The 18,185-nt window shown below is 42.3% G+C and overlaps 1 long non-coding RNA gene across 3 annotated transcripts; it reads left to right on the top strand.

Annotated features, from left to right (window-relative positions):
* The first annotated feature begins 654 nt into the window (after positions 1–654).
* LOC144094126 (uncharacterized) lies at positions 655–17,167 on the top strand. Of its 3 annotated transcripts, XR_013306414.1 has the most exons (8): positions 655–4,335; positions 4,742–4,812; positions 8,370–8,476; positions 8,606–8,786; positions 11,069–11,182; positions 11,425–11,580; positions 15,307–15,414; positions 17,096–17,167. It is a non-coding gene; the product is annotated as an uncharacterized LOC144094126 (long non-coding RNA). The 3 variants fall into 3 exon arrangements; XR_013306415.1 differs by lacking the exon at positions 655–4,335 and having other exon boundaries at positions 4,343–4,812; positions 11,466–11,580; XR_013306413.1 differs by lacking the exon at positions 655–4,335 and having other exon boundaries at positions 4,343–4,812.
* The last annotated feature ends 1,018 nt before the right edge of the window (positions 17,168–18,185 follow it).

Below are 18,185 nucleotides of genomic sequence, written 5' to 3'. Positions count from 1 at the left end.
AAGCTGTAGAATAGGGAGAGAGAGAAGTGCCGTACTGAAGGGCTTCGGAGTACTATCGACCACCTGGGGATAGTTGACGTTCGCTGACATCGCACAGCCCACAGCAGCATTTTGCCTCGATCGAAAGGTTGTCCCCGCAGTCGTGTTCGAACCCGGGTACTGCGGTTTAGTAGTCGTGCGCCTAAAGGGATACTGTATTAAGTTGCTACTTGCTGTGAAATCGCTGAAATTGGATTCAGAAGGTACGATTATATCAAGCTGCACTCTTTATAAAAGCGAAAGCTTTACTAGGGTATGTCGACAAGGTCGTGTCCGCAAAATCTGTCCGTCCTGTCCCCTCACGTATTTCATTTCATTTCTCCATTCTGCCTGCCATCCTTTATTTCCGCTGCCCCAGCTCAGGTGCTTCAGTATCGATGGCAGATGCCGGGGCTAGCAAAAATTTTTTTCTTCCTTTTTATTATTGTGTTAATAAAACCACTTACAACTACTACTTGTGAGGAACTTAGAAGAGGTAGCTGCAAACAAATGGCTGTAATCGAAAGAGGATGATGTGAGGATGCTGCGCATGGAAAAATTATGTCTATAGAGTGATTAGTCAATAAATTAGAGACAAAAATGCCCAAAAGGGGGCGGAACCGGGGTAACGTGCACTGTAAAAAAATTCCGTACCTATAACGTAGACTATGTACGTTTTAAATACAGAACCACTTCTGCTTTCAATGAAACGTAGGGAATGACCGTATAGTCAGTCCAGTATTGAAGGAAACGTCCGTGTTCCTCTGTAATCGTTGCAGGGAAAAATACTAAACATTCAATTTAAGGGATCAAAACTTAACACGACAGGACGGTTGACCCCATCGACTATGTGTTGCACCAAATGCACTAATAACTTGCTTAAAGGCAGCAAAAACAGAAGATGCTTATGATGTGACGCCACTTTTACACGATGAACTGCTGGCCCGCGGACTATAGGCATCACATGACATCCGATTTTTTATTTGTCTGGTTTACTCTTAGCCAACAATGTCCGCAAACTAGCATGGCGAACGACCGTGAGCATGTCTAATGTGATTAACACAATGAAGAGCCGAAGAAGGGTGATAACGCATTACGTTGCTTCAAGGTTGAGTGATTGGTACAAATTGTGAGCAACGTTAAATAACAAAGGCCTTAATTTGCTATAATGTTAAAAGCTGACTTGATGAAAATATTTTTCGCTACATTGCTAGCCACATGATAGAGTAACATTTAATAAAAATGTTACTGCAACATTTGCTTCCTGTGAGAAATGCTGCGTAATGAGGTCAACTGTTAGAAAACATTTAGACACAGACAATGGTTGGACAACTTCTCCAAAGTGAAACTGAACACCAGCTGAAAGTACATTGCAAACATGATGAAAGTGCACAATTTGAAAGCCGAATTTCCATCTGCCATTTGGTAAGGAAATAAACAACTGAGTAAACCAAAAGCATGGGCAAACAAATCTGTGAATGCAGTGCAATGTAGCAGTTACATCTTTGCTACACAACCATTAATCAAAAACACCAACTCCTTCATGGATAACAAAAGCACCGACACAACAACATATTGCTCAATGCAATGTTTAATTTAGCAGGTACCTATTGCCACCCATTCATGCCTGCTCTTCCTGCAGATAAATGAAACGCCACCAAAGAGCAGCCAGCAGCCATAATTGCTGCAGTGACAAGGAGGATGTGCACCATCGATGCTGTTCCCCCATCCTGAGTAGGAAATAATAGCAGTTTTTTCTGGAAATACTCTGAAAGCACGAATTTTCTATCCATCGTTTACTTAGCTTGCACTGACACGACCCATTGTGTACTCGGTACCTTTGACAAACAAGGGGCCAGCCGATAGGCACACAAGACTGTAGAACCTTGCTAACTTGCAAAAAATCAATGCACAAAAAGAAAAAGCTGACAAAAAAATGAGGAATACCTTATTTGCACTTTTTATACAATACTAAGAATGTGGCTAAGATATGGCATGAACATTGTTTTTTTCTGTTCACTTAGAAACTTTCCAGCCTGTGCTAGCATATTACTGTGATGTAAATAATGAAGCATGCCAGCACTGTACAATATGCTGTAACACTTATGAAATACTCCCCTTCAAGGCTACCGCATGCCTCTTACATGCGGTAAAGTTTAAATCTGCCAAACTAGCTAGTCTGCAAGATGAGACGCCAAGCCTCTGACATCTGGCGATGTGTACCTCCCATGTAATTAGAGTGATTGGAGATGCTCCTTTTTGATGGCATTTCAGTTGCTGGGTGTGGAAGGACCAGATATGAAGGGCAACAACTAGACACCAACTTTTTAAGCAACATCACAATAAGCAATGTGCCTTAGCTTTCCTTCTGTCCAAAAAGGAGTTTCATTTTCTATGTTCTGTGTACACACAACTGCTTGCATGTGCACATTTTGGCTTGCTGGGAGGTGCTTTCCTCTGTTAAACTACAGTTTTAACTCTGGCCTCAGTCTTCTGCGCCTTCTTAATTTTTTGCTAGCGTTCACCTTAAGTCGCGTACAAACTCACGCAGATTTCCACTCTTATACGTTTCCAGCTGTCACATCTTCTCTGCCTTCGTCATGTCCACCACTGCATCCAATGCCTTCAAGTCTGCTGTGTATAATCATTTTAATTAATCTGCCTACACATGTATTTATGTTAGTTGCTCTCCTCTCTTCGATGCCAATTGGCCCTGAGAGTAAATAAGTGAAATGGTAGTCTAATCTAGGTCTGAGCAATCACGCATTATGTTGAGTTTATTTTACCACGTTGGCCAGTAGAGAATGGAAGGAAAAAAAGCTGCTAAGTGGAGCTCTACATGCCTCTCGACCCCTACACTGGAAAGCAGAAGACACCAAGGCATACGTAATCACTAACGACAACAGAACATGACAAGTGTGAAGTAATTCAGTAACGTTCGTCACATTTACCACAGTGCATACTCGCTGCTCAGTAATTTATTACCTCATTAGACATTCTTCAAAGAGAGTGTACAATTATGTGTTTTGTTTGAACATGGCACCACAGTACAATGACAATCATTAACCTTGTGCCAACACAACATAAAATAAACTTCTGCCCAGTAAATGCACTGCTTACAGTGCCACCACGGCACCTGTTTAGAAAATAAGCTCAAAATATTAGTGACATTAAATTTGAGCAGACGGTAATCCCCCTACCCCCTCCCTAAAAAAAGAAAAATGGTGCTCTTCCGACGGTACGTTTGTACGCTGTAATATTTGCGAGTCCAACTACGTGTGAAAATCAGATATAGATAACGCCAAAGCATTCGGTTGAATGCGAGGCGCCAGGGCGCGGGCAAACAGTAATCGTCTTCAGGTATCCACTGGTGCCACGCCCTGAGGGCCACTGCTCGGCGAATACCATTCATGGCCACGTTCACATCCAACAAGCTTGTCACAAACATCACACAGGTGATGATGCAGCAGCAGTTCATCATTGCTGTTGGCCAGTGCTGAATTTTTTGGCGTGGTGAACGGAATCATCCACCGAAACGCGCGTCGACTGTTACTCGCCAGATTCTTGCAGTCCCACGAGGGAGAGCAGCTTTTCCGTCGGCTTCAAGTCTCCTCTTTCGTGCAGGGCCACTGGCATTGTAACGCACATTCTGCATGATCGTTTTACTACGCACCGATGCCGCCCGGGACAGCGAGCTGTTGTATGTACACTCCAATGCAGCGTTCCGGCCACACACATACACACACACACATACTAAAGACACGCAACGCGCAGGACGCACGCAGCGAACACGGAAGAACAAAAACCCATTCCATAGCGCCTGTTCATTCAACTCCACACTGCGCTAACTGCGCACGTTTCCGACTGCGGGCTCGGCTAGCGCTTCGACTTCGCCATGGCTAGCCATGGCCAAGCTGCGCTGCCGCTGGTGGTAATAACGTTCATGCAACGAAAAGAAAAAAGAATATATCAAACGATTCAGGTTGTCAGCTAAAAAAGCTACCGTAAAATTAAATACATCTTATATGTTTTTGCCGTTGTGCGCCTTTGCGACATCAGCGACGTGAGCTTGAGCGCGAATACGCGAATGGCGCTATGAATTTCCCGTGTTGCTCCGTAAATTGCAAATGGCGCGGCTGCGCCGCTAACTTTTAGACATGCTTGCAGAGGTAGTCGGTGCGAACAGTTGGAAGTTCAGTCGACTGGAATTGCTCAAGGAAAGTCAGCGGCACTGCATTTTTATTGTTTCTGTGCATTGCGAGTGACTTTGGCGGCAGCCACTCGGCAACGTCTCCGGTTTGGCGAACTTGTGAGAAGGTGAGCCTTTGTTCTCAAATTTTGAAAGCGGTTTTTTGTTTGTATTGTAACCCTGCGTCTCGTCGCATGTTATGTTCACGATAACATCAGTACAACGTGCATGCGCTTTCTGTCTCTATTTAGAGTAATATTGGTCGATCAGCGTAAACTTTTGGATTCAATTAAGCACGAACTGTCCATGTTGGTACTGCGTGTCGAATGTGTTTTGAGATGATTCTGAGCGGGAGATGGTGTTCTGATAATTTGTGTACTACCAGATATAGTCTAGACATTTGAAACCATTTATCACACTGAAACAAAGTTGGAAAACTGTTTTGTGTTCATGCATCTGCTGTCCTTAAACTTGACTTTTCGGCAATCATTCGCATGGCTCCTTTGGATCTGGAAAATTGACTACTGTTGCCAGGGGTGCCTGGTAGCAGAGCTCCTGGGGACGCCCAGTGGGTCATTTGTTTGTCCAAGTGCCCAGTACCAAAGGTACCATTCCTGACATTTTTTCCCAGTCCATTGACCTCATATTCCTTGCAAAGATTACAGTATGTAATCAGGTAGTAAAAAAAGTGGTAACTTCTGCATATTTCAGAACAGTTCAGAGAAATGCACATGCAGCATCAGTATTCTCTCGGTAGAATTTCTGAGACCTGGATTCATTTCTTCTAGGACTGTGGCAAGCAGTAGGTCAACTGTACATAAATTTATTTTCCTCTGGTGCAAAGTAAAGAGTGCAAACGTCATAAGACAAGTCTCTAGTCTGTTTCATTCTCACTGCATTTGGCCAAAGCATAATATGAAATGCTGTATGTTTTATGCCCTAGTTTCCTTTACATTGAGCAGTAGATATTGACAGTGAATAGCAAGGCAACTCCACTCACTGACGGTTTTGCCTTCGGCAGCAAAACAGAGAATACCTTACCCCATGTGTTATCTCGACAGACTGAAAACTGCGATGGACAGCTGCGTCCACAGCTGCTATCACCTCGCAAGTGCTTGCGCTCGTAAGACACATAATAACTCTGGATTGCCATTAACATAGCCTTGCTCATTGCAGTTGCCGATAAACACCTCATAAGTGGTACTATTATGCACTCTTTTCTTTGGCACTATGTATGAGCTTCTGTTTTCGCGCTTTCTAGAAATAATGCATGCAGTTTTGAACTGCGAAAAGAGAATTTACGTTTAACTAGATTGTCATGTCAGTCTGTTACAGCCAAATTGTACATTGATGTCAGTGCTGGTGGTTTCTTTTCATTATTTTAGGAGAATGTTATAATTTTACCTATAGCAAATAATAGCCCTCACTAATTAGCTGATCTTGTCATGTCCAGTATTCTGATATGCTAAGCCACCAAAGCATGATTCAGAATGTTGTCAGAACTAAAGGCACTGAGTCTTTCGTGTCAGTAAAAAATGTGCTTTATACCCCTGTCACATGGCATTCCTCGAAGGCCTTTCCAGCAAAGGCACCATTTTTCACCAAAGGAGCGAAAGCTTAAAGGAGCAGCGATGCAGCTACACAGTGCAGCCCAAAGGTGAAAGTCGTTCAGGCTTAGCACCCACTGCTATACTCGAGGTGGCTGAAGTGAGTGTTCTAAAATTAAAGTGGTGTATTCTGTTCATTCGTTGAGCTTTGGCAATTTTTTATTCTGATTGCTTCCTTAAAAGTACTGCAACAGCTACTCTCATCAGCAGGAGCAGGTTTTGTACGTGTATTGCCTTGGCCTCCATGGGCGCTCGGTGTTGCCGCAACACTTTCACTGTCTTAAAATTTGAACATAAAACATAAACACCCGTACAAAAACCAAAGCCAGACACACCTTTCGTATTTGAAAAAAATGTTTTCAAACATTATTAGCTTATGTATTTTTTTTATTGCTTTTACTTTTTGACTTTGGATGGTACTGCGATCACAGCTTCTCGAATGCCGCGTCTTCGGGCTCCGAAGGTCTCGGTTGAGCGCCTTCGCCTCCAAGGCCCTTAGCGACAAAGGCGCAACATTTGTACCGGGTAGCTGCACTCCTTACGCCTTTGGATATGATTCTCAAAGGCCTTTGCGGTGCCCGTGTGACAGGGGTATTAGTGTGGTATGGCTGCTTGAACACCTGTCCCTGGTATCTCACAAACTGAATAAGGAAGGGAAAAGCCTCAGGGTGCTTGCCGACGTTTCGACAAGAGGACTTGTCTTTGTCTGGCAAAGTGTTCATCATTGGTGGGGTTTAAATTAGGTTTTCACTTCGAGGCGAAAGGCCTGTTGTGTGGGACGAGGGTGCGATATGGGAAGGGCGTTACGATTGGGAGCATGAACCTTGACCAGGCATGATAGCTGCTAAAGAAGATTAACCGGTTGACCTGCAAAACTGTGAAAACAAAAAAGCCCAATTCAGTAGAAACGAATCTCGGGGTATGGAGTGTGGATAGTGGGCTTGAATGGCTTTATGTCCAGCCACAACAGGTGGCTTGGTATGGCTGGCTGCCTTTTCCTGAAAAACTAGGATAAAGGAATTAAGGAGCATGGCAGAATAAAGTTCCAGGGGGGGGGGGGGGGCAAAATAATTTGAAGTAAAAAGAAAAAATGAGGGCAGGTTCGGAGAAAAGGCAAAACGAAGGGGGAGGGGGAGGAGTATGGCAGCCAAGGTTCCGAGAAGTGATGTCAGGAGGTGCAGGGCGTAAGGTTAAAGTATAACGATAAATTAAAGAAAGCAGGAAAGGAGGGGGAAAATGTGGGTTGGGAAACCTCTGACCATGTGCAAGGCATTTTCAAATAATTATGCCAATTCCGGAATGTACAGAGCTGGCCACATTTAGTGCAAACATGTGAGCGCATGGCCGCACTCTTTAGAGGTCCAATATGTGCGGCGGAGCCACTCATCGCTGCAAAATGGCGCAAGAGGAGATGCACCTGGATGTGGTGCTTCGTGTCATGTTACACTTCGATGTGTGGCCATGTCAGACACAGTGGCCCAAAGAGCACAGCCATGTGCTCGCGTGTTCGCACTAAGAGTGGACAACCCTGTACTTCATTCTAAGTTTCCTCTGTATATGTTGAACCCAGACGAAAACAAGTTGTCTTGTCGAAACGGCAAGCACCCTGAGATTTTTCCTTCCCTTGTTCACTTTTTGAGTGTCAAGAAACCATCTGCCTACTCTCTCTGTACCATGCACTCCACTTCTTGTACGGTTATCTTTGTATGTATACACCCGTGATAAATCATGAAGGAAATCAAGGGATTTGTATTTGTATTGCTTAACACTTACTTTAAAGCTGTATCATGAGGGTATAGTTGAAAATGTACTACGGGGGCTTGGTTGTGTGTCGTGACTGGTTTCTCTTTATCAGGGCTACTTGACAGCCACCATGAAACGCAGGCTTTTGAAAAGTCGTTCCTCATATAAAAGAGCGTTTCCACTGTTACCATGGAAATGTTATTTGCTAAAAACTTCAATCATTGCAGTTCAGGGATTGATATTTTTCAAATAACTAACCTGAAGTTCAAAACCTACAGAAGGAACTATAACTTTTTTCCTGCCTTAAAAACCCAGTACTTATTTGCCAGTTTCAGCAAGCAGAGGTCTGTTTCATGGCACATACTTTCCACTACCTTGCATGAAAATTGTGCAGTACAGGCCCACCATAAAACTAGGGGCATAGTATACTGCTTGTATGCAATTACTTTGGCATTAGATCATGCATAGCATGGTCTTAAACTTATTCTTTTCATTTGCAACTGGTTCATAAAAGGCCTATTTTGGCAAAAGGCATTTAGCAAAATTATCTTCCTCTGAATGCTTCTAAGGATAACTTTAGTTCATTCAGGAAAATATATATTGACAATATCTCTTGAAGGCATGATTGTCCATATTAGCTCTTGTTACCTCACAGTATTTAGTTTTGTGCCTCCAGCATCACTGACTTGCATCATATGTTAAATAGAGTAGTAAAAAGCTCGCTGTTAGTTTAAACCACAACTCATGATGGGGCTGTGCACTTTTTGTTGTGTTACATGAAATATACTTATGTATGAAACAATTTCTTTCAGCTGCACCTCACATGATTCAAATTCCATCAGAAGAAAGGCTGCAACACAACATTGCTCACTACCTGTTGCTTTCCCAGCACATAACATGCCATAACAGCACATAGCAGGTAAGATGTGAACAAAAACAGTGCATGTATATGTTCCACACATGCATTTTGTGTTCTACCAACACTATGATATGATTAACTATGTCATGTAAGAGAGAGCACACAAATCATTTTTTGTATATATTGCAGCATGGTTATTTCAAGTTTTAAACTGGCCATTGAAACGACCCATTGTATCACCGCTGGTTACCCGATGGCACTGGGGATCGAACTCCACACCTACCGCTTGCGAGGCAGATGCTCGGACCACTAGGCCACTCCTGCGGTCCCCCCACTGATGTTGCTTACACCAGGCGCTGTTAAAGCCCCGGTATGTATGTTAAATGCATTTTAGAAAACCATTCACTTCCAAAGTACCATTTCATCTTTATAGCAAAACCACAGTTCGCCTAGCTAGACAAACCTGCTGCATACAAGCCAGCAGAAGGGTTGCACATACATGCTTCATGGTGCATTATAACCTGATTTTGAGCAATGATCAAGGTAGGCAGATGGTCATTTCATTGAACACTTGCATGATACATTCGTAGAATCGAAAAGACAAGTACTATTGCAAAATCTTCAAACAGTGTTTATTCTCAGAGAAAACATATCATGAAAAAAGTGCTGGATTAGTTATGGTGCACCTTGTATGGGGAAAGGGGCTCCCACTTTGTGAAAGGCTTAATTTTGGAATAACGACAGCGTTTAAACTAGTTGGGTTACCATGTTTAGATAGTGGATGTGCTCAAAAAGACACTGGAAGTAAGCGCACTGTGTGGAAATCTCTTTCTGTATCCTTGTCTTTTCGAGCGCTTTCACGATCTAAACTTAATTTTGCAAGAGAGCAAGGAAAACAAATATTTAAATTCTGATAATTAAGGATAAAAGATCATGTTTCATTGTGTTGCTTAAAGTGTACATTGTATCACTATTGCTGTATTGCAGCACTTCTGTCGTGGCCTTGCATTGCAGCCTCTTGACTTTTGTTTATATAATAGGCAGTCCTTTTTTTCGTTCGATTGCAACACTTTAGGAGTTACTACAGAGTTGCGTGGTAGCGAACTCTTAGATTAACGGTTTGCATTATTACGCCCGCATAACTTGCTAAGTGTTTCACTGCAGTCTTGTTACTAGAACAGCCTCTTGAAAGTATTCAACCTGGTGGTCATTGAGGGTTACTGTTCACATATCAAAATGCCGGATCAGCTGTATACTCTTTACAGCTACCAGAACTATGGTACATTTCATGACATGCTGGCTGAAGAGTGCTGGAGCACCAGACTGGGGATTTGGATGAAACAATTTTCAAATGTGTGCTCGGTATCACGCTGCTTTGTTCCAGTTGTGGAGAGGTTTTCTTTTCATATTTGTTCTGTCAAACATATAAATTTTGGGCAATATGTTGTTGCCTTTATCTTGTGTTCTCTTTGTTGCTGAGGTTTAGTATTTTTGGCACAAGCACTCCACTCTATTACTTTTCAGTATAATTTAAAATTTGTAGGGCACGTCATGAAGAATAATAATTCTACTTGAATAATCTGCATGTGTTTATGTTCTCATTGTTGATATAAAAACTTAGGTGAGACAGCTTGTATTTTAGCTCTGGCTAGAATTTTTAGGAGAGCCTCAGTAACATAATCACATGACCAACACAAACTTGGTATTATTGTTTGTGCTATGAAAAACAGTTTTAAAATAGTTATTAACAGCTGTCAGTGTAGGACTGGCCTAAAATGTTTTGTGCTCTATGTAGCTCTTCTCTGAGGCAGGATTAATTCATCTGCACCTGCAGCCTGATACCGCCAAGATACCAATTCTTGGGTGAACTTATGATTTTTTTTCACTGAGCAAACTTGCATCATCTTGAAGCATGGAACTTGAGCTGATTCTTAACAGCTCTAGTGTAGCCAATTTCATTATCCTCATTGCTTAGTTTACATTCACCTCAGGACAATGGCCTTTTCCAGTTTAATTATCTGTGTCCTGCACCAGTACATGCCACACTATCAGAAATCACCTAATCTTATCTAGTGAGCTTATAATCAGCTATCTCCTGCTATATTTTCCTTAAGGTGAAATTCATTTTGTTGCGATACAATGCACAAGTGTTTCCTGGCGTGGTGCTCAGCTTATCTGGAATGAAATGCTTGGGAAATGGGTCTCTTGATTTCACCTTGAGTAGACGAAATAACGTGTGCTAAGGCACTCTTTGGCCACAGATGCCTTGTGCCATTAAAATCCATCAAATTCATTATGTTGCCCTAAGATACCATTGGTGATTCATTCTCTGCATTGTATGCCCTGGCCAGATCCATTTTCTTCTTTTAATTTCTGCCAGAATATTAACAACTTCGTTGTTCATCCCTGTTATGGTTTCACTCGGTCAGTTGTTCTATTAATAATTATAATCACTTTATTGAAAACATATTTTTGGGCTAAATGGCATCAAGTTTTCCACTCTGCATAATGATATATATGTTTGGTCTTGTATGTCTTTACTTGTGTGGTAATGTTTATTTTGTGCTCACTGTCTAAACAACCTTATTTGCCTATGATATCCTAAGCCCTTCTATACCTATTTTCCTTCCCCCTGGCTCTTTTTCTTTTCAGTCATTCCTCCTCTTTCCTTTACACCGGCCATTGGTCACAAGGCTGCTGTGGGAACGACACTCAGCACTGGGCCCTTTTTTTTCATGGAACCTGCACTGCTACTATTAGCACATAGTACGTTATCAGTATTTTTGTGATACTGCATTTATTGTTATTTATGAAGTAGTTGGCTAAGGCAATGGTAGCAGTGTTGGATATTGTAATATATTCAGCATATATCTCACTTGCAACATATCAGTGTGTTCACTATTACACTACCCTCTATTTCTTTCAGTTCAGTTATTTGGCTATAGATATATTGTGTTGCTTTCCTAGTTTAGTCCACTCAAACTAAAACTTTGTTCTTTGTGTCACAGGTAGAATCTACAATGATTGCTGCTCTGTGTCTTGTAAGCAGGAGGCAGTGTTCAATGGAGCCATGAACTTTCCTTGGAATTGAAAAGCCTTTGCCGTATTATGCGCTGAACCACGAGTGTGAAGAGGAAAATGTCATGCCTTGGATTTCTGCAGAGGTGAGCCATTGCGGTGAATCCACCAGCGCGAAAGACAGGGATGAGAAAGGAGACAAGACAGGTGCTGACTCGCGACTATAGTTTATTGGCGTGAACAGGGAATATATAAAAAGCCAAGCAATACCATAAACCATGTAGTTACAGATAAGCATACAGGACAACATGAGTCAAAAATCGCCCTCAACATTTCCCTGATCGAGGTAGTCCAACTCATTGTGTGTTAACTCGATAGACAAAACACACATTCTTCACGGAGTCTTAAGATGTGTCTAGCCTCGATAATCTCCCATTTAATCTCTCTGAATTTACTGCCAAAATGCGTGTTGCCAAAAGGAAAGGGTAGCAGACTTCACATCCCGTGCAGTGTACAGCAGAGTTACCCCAACCACCTAGCCAAGCCCCTACCCTCTTGTGTTCCTGTAGTCTTACATTCATACACCTTCCAGTTGCACTACGTAAACCAGACTACAAGATAATAATATTTGATACCACATTCATTTTACAAGGTACATATACATTTCACTCTACACGTGTACTTTTCTCGAGCCACATTCACAGAATTATTCTTAAAATTTTACATGCTTTAGACAACGTATTAGGGGCCGAGAAAGCCACTTTTACATCATACCTTCTGGCCACATTTTTCAAATTTTGCGACAATTTATGTACATACGGTAACACAACTGGTCTTTTGGCATCTCGCTGGCTGGCCCCAGCCAGATTGTGCCGGTCGCCGCAAAACTGTCTCAGCTTCTTTAACAATTTATCATATGCTCTTGCAGTAACAAGGTTTGGAAATCCTGCGTTCGTTAACCTTAAAATCTGCTCTTGGAAACTAGTCGTCATGCTGTGAAAGCATAATTTCATCAATTCTGAGCCCGCGCTAGAAAGTGCAATGCTATCTTTCACTAGCTTGGAATGGTCGACATGTAGCCAGGTAGCAGCTTAACACTCGCCAGCACACATGAAGTGTGCTGAACATCAAGGTAAGGTCCAGAAACCACAGCTCTTTTTCTTGGGACATTTGCTCCAAGGTAAACCTGAGATAAAGGCCTTGCTCCTTAAACAACTTGAGAAGATGTACAGGTCCCGAACTATCACAACCTTTATAAAAGACCAGAAAATCATCGACATAGCAAAAGATTTTTCCCCCAGCCCATGCACATTCTAGACAATTATTCTATCCACCCTACTCAAGAAAATATTGCTTAGCACAAGGTCAACCTTTGAACCACTACATATTCGAGACTTTAGAACACATACCGCACTGCACTACTCTACAAACATGCTCTTCAAATAAATGCTATTCAATAACATGCTCTTCAGATAAATTTCAGAAAAGGATTCATGCAAAATTATCTCTGGTTATTTGCAAAAGCATCTGTCTACTTCGCATCTTGAAGATCCATTTCTTGTACTCAATTCGCAGTGTGGTTGAGTATCTTAAGAATGACAATCCAGCGGATTGTCTTGTGATTAGTGTCGATGTAGAACTATTTTATTCTATCCCGTATGAAGATCTTGTGAAAAGCTTATGAATGTGTATATCGGAGCACAACGATGAGCTCGTGTTTAGGAATGGGTGTGTAACATAAGTCTTTTTTGGCACTTGCCTCCTTTTATTTGAAGTGAAGAGCATGTTTGTGGAGTATGGCAGTGCGGCATATGTTCAAAAGTCTGCTAAATGTATCGATTCGAAGGTTGCCCCTGTGCTAAGCAATATTCTCTTAAGCAGGGTGGAAGGAATGATTGCCAAGAAATTGCATGGGCTGGGGGAAATCTTTCGCTACGTCTATGATTTTCTGGTATTTTACAAAGGTTGTGATTGTGTGGGACCTGTACATATTGTGAACTTGTTTAAGGAGCAAGGCCTTTGTCTTAAGTTTACCTTGGTGAAAATGTCCCAACAAAAAGAGCTGCGGTTTCTGAACCTTACCTTGATGTTCTGCACACGCCATGTGTGCTAGCGATATTCACCCAGGAGTGTTAAGCAGCTACTTGACTGTTGGTCGAACGATTCTAAGCTAGTGAAAGATAGCAATGCGTCGTCAAGTCTAGGCTCGGTATTGGTGAAGCCATGCTTTTACAGCGTGACAACTGGTTTCCAAGAGAAGATTTTAAGGCTAATGAAAGCATGATTTCCCAACCATGCTATTGCAGAAGCGTGCGATAAATTGTTAAAGCTGAGCATATAAGATTGGGCAAGTTGGTCTGACATGCTAAAGATAAGAATGGCGCAGCATCAAGTAACGAGGACAACAGGAGAGCACACCCACGCACAAGTGCCATCCTTGGAGCGGATGCAGAATCTAAGAGCGTGTACTTGACATTCAGCGTTGGCAGCCAAGGATCGGGCTCGTTCAATCTTTAGCGTTCAAATCCGTGTTTCCTCGTTTCCTTGACTGTCAACGCTGAATGTCAAGCACGCGCTCTTGGATTTTGTATCTGCTCCAGGGTTGGCACTTGTGTGTGGGTGTGCTGTCCTGCTTTCCTCGTTACTTGATGCTGTGCCATTCTTCCCTTTAGCATGTTTAAAGCTGAAACCCCTTCGCAGGGACTGGCATGATCAGGCTGGGGCCAGCCAGTGAGATGCCAAAAGACTGACTGTGTCGTTGCAGATTGTTGCAAAATTTGAAAACTGTGGCCAGAAGGTATGACGTAAAAATGGTGTGTTCGGCCCCTAATAAGTTGTCTACAATCTGTAAAATTGTTAATAATTTTGTGAATTTCGTTAGGGAAAAGCACATGTGTCGAGTGAAACGTGGCAACATATATGTGCCTTGCAACCATTGCATGCATTGCATACCATTATCATGTGGTTGGGTTTATGTTGGTGAAACTGGAATGTGTATCAATGTAAGACTACAGGAGCATGAGAGGTATTTGGATATTGGTAGGGGTTGTAACTTATCTGCATATTACAAGGGATGTGAAGGCTGCTAGCCATTCCTTTCGGCAACACGCATTTTGACACTACGTTCACAGCAGATTAACCAGAAAATTATCGAGGTTAGACACATCTTATGACTCGGTGACGAATGTGTGAGTGTGCTGCCCATAGCGTTAACATGCAGCGGGTTGGACTGTCTAGATGAGAGGAATGTTAAGGGCAATCTTTTACTTATGTTGTGATGTAGCTTATGTGTAATTGTGTAGTTTGTGGCGTGTGGCTTTTCTGTATATACACTGTTCACTTCAATAAACTTCAGTTGCGAGTCAGTGCCTGTTTTGTTTCTTTTCTCGTCCCTGTCTCGTGCTGATAGATTCAAGTACTTGTAGAGTAGATTCACTGAATTGTGTACTTGCAGAGGCTTGTGAAAAAACGAGAGGAATTTTCTTTCCTTTATGCGGAATGGAAGGTTGAAATTTTTTACTTAAATGTTTGCAGCATTAAATTCTATTCGGAAAGGTAAAACCCACTTTATTGTACATTTTGTGTGCAATGGTGCCGGTGGCTGCATGCAACTGAAAACATTCGTCCAGGTTATCTAGCTAGCGTCCTTCTTCCTTGTGCCACATTTTCTGAAATAATATTTTGTCAGATTTATTTCAATCAGAATTTCTAAGAACATATTGGTGATCACATAATTTGGTGATCACATATGACATAATTCAAAGCGTGATCATTGGTATTTTTTAGTCTGGGGCAGTACAATGAGAAGTACATAGTATATAGTAAAATTAAATATGACCAGTCTAACATAAACAAAACTACTTTTTTTAAAGGAAAATTTTGCTACCGAAGTGCTGGAGTGACATGGCATTATGAAGACGTGGACAGTGTGCTGTATTCATGATGGCACGAGAACTTGCGTACAGTGCTTCAGGTAACTGGTGAGTACCTTGGTTCTGTGCTTCTGCTAATGTAGCCAAATTATGTTTTTAATCTAAGAGCGTATCTGAAAACTTAAGCAAAACTTGAGTAGTATTTAGATATTCTTGCACCAGATACCACTGTGGGAATTAGTTATTAATGATGTGTCTCACATGTACCCTTGTCTGCTGAATATAGTCAGCATGGCTTTCGAGCTGAGTGCCTCCGACGTATGAAAAAAAAATGGCCACTGGGCTGCTCCACAACGCGTGGAGCAGCCCAGTGTAGCACATTCAGGCTTCATGGAGTGGAGAATGAAGGCAGTAAATAATTTAAGAGTAGAAAACACAGCACAAACCACAGGACCAGGAAACTGACAGGACACACCGACCCTGATGACACTCTTTGCATGAAGGGTGTTATAAAGTTGCCTGTCATGTAGAGCAAGATGGAGGTCGCACAGGACGGGTGTTAAATATGAGTTGATGCAGACACCTGTCATTACGTAGTACTCACTGTAGAACTCGAGCAAGAAGCAAAGGTAACAGCTGAGCATGGCCTCTCTTGTGCTTTCCTCTGCAAGCAATCTAGAATTGCACTTAGAAATCTTTTATGCTTTCTCTTGACATATACATCATTGCTGCATGTGGCGAGGAAAAGTACATACCCTTGATGTCAAGTGACAGTGAACTCACAGGGCTGGTAACAGCTCACTGAGGTGTTGTGGTATGTCTACAGGGCACCTCATGAGAACAAAGAGCCCTTGAAGAAATTCTCTCAAAGTTTGTTGCCACATGGACCTCTTCGTAATCAATGACTCTAAAAGGCAAGCCTTCCTTTAGTGTCACAAAAAAAGGCCTAGGACATGAGTCTTTTTGCTTCTCCATTAGTGCCAAAATGTTTGCTAGCGAGATCTTTCGCAGATATATAATTATTTCACAAAATGTCAAGAAGGAGACTGAAGCTGCACCAAGCAGTACCAGTAAAAAACTTATCACAGCTGTTCAAAAAGCAGAAAGACTCATGCCTTCATCCTTATTTTGCATCAGACACATGAGGACACTTCGTCTTTCTGGGTCATCATTTTAAAAAGGTTCACATGGCAACGGCCTTTGGTTAAATTTCTGCCAAGAGCCCTTTTTTTGAAACTTGAGCATCCGTTCCTTGTGAGGCACACTGCAGAGATATTGGAATGCCATAATAAAAAGCGTCATAATCTGCCGCAACGGGCATGCCCGGGGACTTTCACTTCGTCTTGTCTTGCCTATAACAAATTGAATGGACGATAAATTCGGCAAGCGTCTCCCACCTTTTTCAGATGTTACCAATGTTCCTTGCTCGCTAAGTTGTGCATTTAGTACTATGTACAGAAAGGCAGCTGCATTGAATTGCATCTGGCCCCCATCCTGAGCTACTTTCTATTTGCACAAAATGATAAGCAACTGTAAAGACTTTCATGCGCACAGTGCCGCCCGGGAAAGCGCATTTTGTCTGCTTCTTTCTGGACCTGTGGTTTTTACTGTTTACTGTTATGAGAAATGAATTTTGGGCAATAAATTATAACGGGTTGGTTCTCGGTGAATGGCTTTTGAAAGCTTCTACGAAAGCCGATTGTTCAATAGCGGATGGTTGAAATGTATTTGTGAAATTTATATTTGGTGTTGTGTGACCACTAAATGAGGATTTTTTTATGCTTTTCAGATGGATCCGACAGCAATGTGCAGATTTACAATGTGTGTATTTTGCCATGAAAATAAAACGTATGTACTTGTACTCACCCAAACACTTACCACTCTTTCATTCTAAGCTGCATTCTTTGTACGTATGCACTACATAATATGCGTAAAGGAAAGCCTTGTACATAATACTTATTTCTTCGGCACCTGGACGGCTATATCTGCAGTGAACATTGCGGGCAGAAGCTATACGAAGACGCATGTTCATGTACTACAGAAAGTACATAATTACAATACTGATAATTTCCGCTCTAGATGAAATGACTTCCGAGTAAACGGAGGACGTATGCATACACATTGCGGAAACTTCAATAAGAACAAAACATAAGCATTCGTTGTGAAAAAACGATTTCAGTCTCGTGCATAGCATGGCGTAACTTTCCGTTACCAAGAATGTGACAGTCGTCATACGGAGTCTCTGTTTCTGACATTTAGTCCGTACCTCATGTTGCGGAAAACCCTCCGGCAACGCATTACCAGCGGGTTTCTCTGTACTGCGGAGCATTTTTTTTTTACAGTGTGCGGCGCCAACTTTGGAAAACCGGAAGTGTGGGCGGGGCCAACGCGTGACGCCAAATTTGAAAACTCAAAATGGGCAATTGATGGAACTTGATTAAGTAAGACAATTAATTGTGGTAAATGGGAAATTGGATGAATTTACATCAGTGCTTAATCGAGTAAATGTGAGAAGAGATATGTGAAGCAAAGACAGGTAAAGAGAGGAAAAGAGGGGCAAAGAGAAACGAGGAGGCGTCAATGCTTTCGCATTCTTCCAATGGGGGTTACCGCGGTGAACTTAAAATTTTCACGTATATTTTTGTACGGATGGCATTATTTTGTAGAGTTTAAGAGCGCGCGCCAGTTGCCGCCCGCGCAGGCGGGAGGCGTACGCGTGGCGTAAAGCCCGGGATACATGCGACGTTTTTTCCGACGATGTTCGCGCGGCAGAAAACGTCGCGGCGGCGCGACGCCCGGCCGGAGATACATGGAGCGAAGAAGCGGCAGCCCGCCGCCGCGTATCTCTCAGCGCGAAAGCAATATGATCAACGAGTGGC

Source organism: Amblyomma americanum, chromosome 6 (genome assembly GCF_052857255.1).
Source record: "Amblyomma americanum isolate KBUSLIRL-KWMA chromosome 6, ASM5285725v1, whole genome shotgun sequence".
NCBI classification, from domain to species: Eukaryota; Metazoa; Arthropoda; class Arachnida; order Ixodida; family Ixodidae; genus Amblyomma; species Amblyomma americanum.
The sequence above is the reverse complement of the archived record's forward strand: the minus strand, read 5'-3'. Positions and strand labels throughout refer to the sequence as shown.